Genomic DNA, 4,835 nt, shown 5'->3' with positions numbered 1-4,835 from the left:
ATTGGCTGCTCTTTCAACCAATAGCCTTGTCCTCTATGGCTGGTTCCTCTAACGTCAGCCTGGGAAATAGAGGATTGTGGGAAAAGGAGGGGCTTGGCGGGCGGTGTGCGTGTACGGAAGCAAATGAGGTGGGGGGAAAGGAAGAAAGGCAGCCGGGGTGCCTTATTACTCAGTTTCTGTCCCTAGTGTCGTTGAGTCGTCAGAGTCATCGGGTAGTTTGAGGAGCTGTTTCATTCCATTTCCTAGAAATTATTATTTACCTTTAATCTTATCCCTCTTTTTCGCTACTTTATTCTTTCTTGAAGCAAAGCGGAGAGATGCTGTCACACTCTTAACAAAGACCAAAGAAAGTGGTAAGGGAGAAGTCTCCCTTTACCCTTGGTATCCTGGTTCCCACCCAGTATCTTGGTATCCCTTTCACCCACCTGTTCTTACAAGAAGGAAGGAAGTTTCACTCTAAATGCACGTTTGAGCTCAGGTTGGAATTTTACAGAAGAATTTTCTATGAGTATAACTCTAGTAAAATTAAGGATAAGACTGATTACTTATTGAGCTCTAGCAGGTCCCAAGTACTCTGTTGAACACTGTTGATTAACCGGTGAAGGAAACAATCCCATCCCATTAAATGGGAGGAAATGGGAGTAAAAGAGGAAATAGGCAAAACAGTTGCACCTTGTACTTAAAAAGGTAAAAAAGACAATGGAGGCCTGGTACTTAGGGAATAACTTTCTGATTGGCTAATATTTAAACTGAAATTTAGGATTGTTATGGGAATATAAGCTTGTTATAAGAACTGCCAGGTCAGTCTGGCCTGTCACAGTTGTCATGATTCTAGCCTCCTTCAATCTGGAAAATACTTGCTTAATATTTCTTCATGTTTCACGGCATTAACATTTTTGAAGAATACAAACCATTTATATTATGGGGTATTCCTCAATTTAGGTTTGTATGATATTTTCATGATAGGAGTCAGGTGATAAATTTTCAGCAGGAATGCCTCAAAAGTAACCTTGCATTCATATTATAGCATTATATTAGTAGGCACATGATGTCTGTTCTATTACTGATGATGTTAACTTGCTTAAGATTTCTCCACCATAAAGTTTCTATTTTGCTCTTTGTAATTAATAAATATCTTGTGAAGAAATACTTTGAGACTACTCTTATAAATATCCTACTAGTAGCTCCTCAATCTTTTACCAACTAATTATAGTATTCCATGATTCCTAGTTGGATGGATTAGTATGCTTGCCTAATGGTGATTTTCTAATTCCATCATTCCTTCCACATATGTTATTGCCTTTCTGTTGTCAGGTCATTAGTTTTTTAAGCAGGGGAATTATATGATCTAATTTAAGTTATTAAATTATCTCTCTTGCTTCAGTGTGAAGACTGATAGATAAGGAAGACTATTTGGAAAGCTATTGCAGTCTTTGAGCAAGAAGTAATGGAGAGTGTTTTGGACAGCGGTAGTGGCAGTGGAAGTAGAAATGTGTTGATGGATTTTCGGTATATAGGGCTTGCTGAAATATTGGATTAAAAAAAAAGGGAGAAGGAAGAGTTTCAGTTGCTTCTTTCTGCTAATGAAGCATTATAATTAATGGTTAGTTTTTATTCTTGAACAAATGGATAAAAACTTTGAATTTATTTGGAAGACTAGCCATTTAATTTACCTATCCTTCATTGAAATATTCTAGTTGCCACCAAAACCCATAAAATATCTAGGAATAAATCTAACCAAAGAGGTGAAAAATCTATACACTGAAAACTATAGAAAGCTTATGAAAGAAATTTAAGAAGACACAAAAAAAATGGAAAAAATATCTCATGCTCCAATATTTGACAAATATTGTTAAAATGTCAATGCTATCCAAAGCAATCTACATATTCAATGCAATACCTATCAAAATAATACCAGCATTCTTCACAAAGCTAGAACAAACAATCCTAAAATTTGCATGGAACCAGAAAAGACCCCAAATAGCCAAAGCAAACTTGAAAAAGAAAACCAAAGCAGGAGGCATCACAATCCCAGACTTCAAGCTATACTACAAAGCTGTAATCATCAAGACAGTATATTACTGGCACAAAAACAGACACTCACATCAATGGAACAGAATAGAGAACCCAGAAATGGACCCACAAACATATGGCCAACTTATCTTTGACAAAGCAGGAAAGACGATCCAATGAAGAAAGACAGTCTCTTCAGCAAATGGTTCTGGGAAAATGACAGCAACATGCAGAAAAATGAACCTGCACCACTTTCCTACACCATACACAAAAATAAACTCAAAATGGATGACCTAAATGTAAGACATGAAGCCATCAAAATCCTTGAGGAGAAAGCAGGCAAAAACCTCATTGACCTTGGCCACAGCAACTTCTTACTCAACACGTCTCTGGAGTTTGGCTCAGGTCATGATCTCACAGTTGGTGGGTTCAAGCCCCGCATTGGGCTCTGTGCTGAGCTCAGATCCTGGAGCCTGCTTCAGATTCTGGATTCTGTGTCTCCCTCTCTCTGCCCCTCCCCTGCTCATACTCTGTCTCTCAAAAATGAATAAACGTTAAAATTTAAAAAAAGAGAACCATTGATGATAAATAAAGAAAAAAAAAGAAATATTCTAGTTGCATTTTTTGATGAGGGGTTTTAACAAGGGTATTTTGACCAGGGTAAGCCAATAAAGTGCTGAAGAAAACTGAAGAATGTAGTCTTAGGAGGGTTCATTTTGGAGGTCAACTACAAGTACTTTAAATTGGTTAGAAGTTCAGTTAAACTTTTAACTAACTTAACTACTTGTGTACGATAAGCATTATTTGAGTGCCTAGTGCCTACTATATTTTCATTAATAATTAAGATTTTGGTGCCCTTTCTGAACTTGTCAGATGAATTGCCTATTTGGGGGCTGGACTGTTAATTTGTCTTGTATCTTGGAGGAATGCATTGAATCATGGTCCCAAGTTCTTTGAGTATTTGCCTGATTCATTAGAAAACTTAAAAGGGGTGGGTATGGATTTATTTGTTTTTATTAAATTACTCCAAATTACCTTTGGAAGTAGTGGATATAAAATTGGTATGTAATTTACACATATCTTTCTTACAGTAAGCTTTTTAAGTTTATCACAATCTGTTTTATACATCCATCTATTAGAAAACATAACACAGTGTTTTGTGTATGGTAGCCACTTAATGAATGTGTTGAAAATGCCAATAAATACAAATTCATTCCCCAGGTACAACTTATAAAAAACAAAACAAAACATAGTTTGCAGTTGCAAGAACAAAAACTGTTAGTGAATAATTGTATTTTAATATTTTAGGCTTGAATTTTTAAATATTCTACTTAAATCCTAGGCATACTTTGAGTACTTAAATATATAATATTATTTTATGCCATACCTAATTATTTTCTTAATTAAGTAGCTCAGAAAAAGTGATGGCCAATGCGTTAAATTTCTAAATACTGAAATTTAAGAATTCTTTATTCTTTGTTATATACAATTAGACTTTAAATGGCCCCCATCACAGAGATTTGCAGAGTTCCTTGTCTAAAGAAGTTCACTAATATTTCAGGATATGTATATTTCCATAGAAGATTAATCCATTGTCTCGGCTTGTCAAAATTTGATCAAAGTCCGTTCTTCTCTTTTCCTCTTAGAATTAATAATCTTTACTGTAGGATTCAGTGACTCTATAATCCTTTCCTCCCAGCTTCTGTCATTTGAATCGGATAGTGATAACAACCCCTGAGGGTCCTATGTCTCCATCGTCATGCAGTTACCCGAAAGAGATCTTATTTTAATTGAACCAGAATCCCCTTCTTCAATTTAACTTTCCTTGACTAGATCTCATTAAAGGAAAATTAGCTAAGCGCTACTGTTCTTCCGTGAAACTAACGTCATAGAGGTTGGACTTAGTTTACTAATGCTGCACCCCAAATTGTAGGAATCCAATCTGCCATTTGATAGAAGGCAGATAGCCTTAAGTGTTTCTGTAAAAAACATAACATATTGGGCAGTAAATATTTTAAAACACTTAAAAAAGAGTCAATGATTCTAATAATACAGACTCTCGTAAGTTTTCAGTGATCTTGGGATACACACAAAATAAAAGTATTAAATGTAAGTAAAATTAAAGAAATGTTTTTAAAGAATTCTTAAAAAGAATTCGGAATTGCATATTTAATAATGATACAAAAAATTTTATAAGTAAAAAGTAATATAGAGAAGTAAAACCAAGTGTAGTTGAACACTGATCAAGAGACAGAAAAACAGAGCTCTGGCACAGGCGCCCGGCTAGCTCAGTCGGTAGAGCATGGGACTCTTAATCCCAGGGTCGTGGGTTCGAGCCCCACGTTGGGCGCAGAAGCTTTTGGGCTTCAATTCTACTTCCCCTTGAAATATTTTGGGGTTCCTCCAAATCATCATAACTAAGAAGAGTTCTCTAAACTGAATTAATGCTTTAAGCAAATCTAGGGAAAAAAGACCATTTGGCAAACGAAACCGCTCTCGAGCTACGCTTGCACTTTTGAAATCAAATGATTTTCAGCGATGCTGAACCACCTCCTTAGAGCACAGACGAAGCCGAAAGGTTACAGTTTGAAGTTGAGACTGGTTTTCCGTGTTCCTATGCATACTTGCATAGTTGTTGGTAGAGGGCGATTTTTCCTTTTATGGGAACAAAATTACGAACCCCAATTTTGGCAGCTTTCAAGAACTAAGAGATCCTACGTAAAAGCAGTTGGCGGGCGGATGGATAGGTGGGGGAGGACTTGGGAGAAAATGTCTTCCTTCACGTCTATGTTTATTTTACTTTTTCTTCCTCTCAGTATAGG

General features: G+C 36.2%; 1 non-coding gene across 1 annotated transcript; it reads left to right on the top strand.

Annotated features, from left to right (window-relative positions):
* The first annotated feature begins 4,290 nt into the window (after window positions 1-4,290).
* TRNAK-CUU lies at window positions 4,291-4,363 on the top strand. Its single transcript has one exon. It is a non-coding gene; the product is annotated as a tRNA-Lys (tRNA).
* The last annotated feature ends 472 nt before the right edge of the window (window positions 4,364-4,835 follow it).

The sequence above is a fragment of the Lynx canadensis genome, chromosome B3, assembly GCF_007474595.2.
Source record: "Lynx canadensis isolate LIC74 chromosome B3, mLynCan4.pri.v2, whole genome shotgun sequence".
Lineage (NCBI taxonomy): Eukaryota > Metazoa > Chordata > Mammalia > Carnivora > Felidae > Lynx > Lynx canadensis.
Note: the sequence above shows the minus strand (reverse complement) of the source record. Positions and strands in the feature narration are given on the sequence as shown.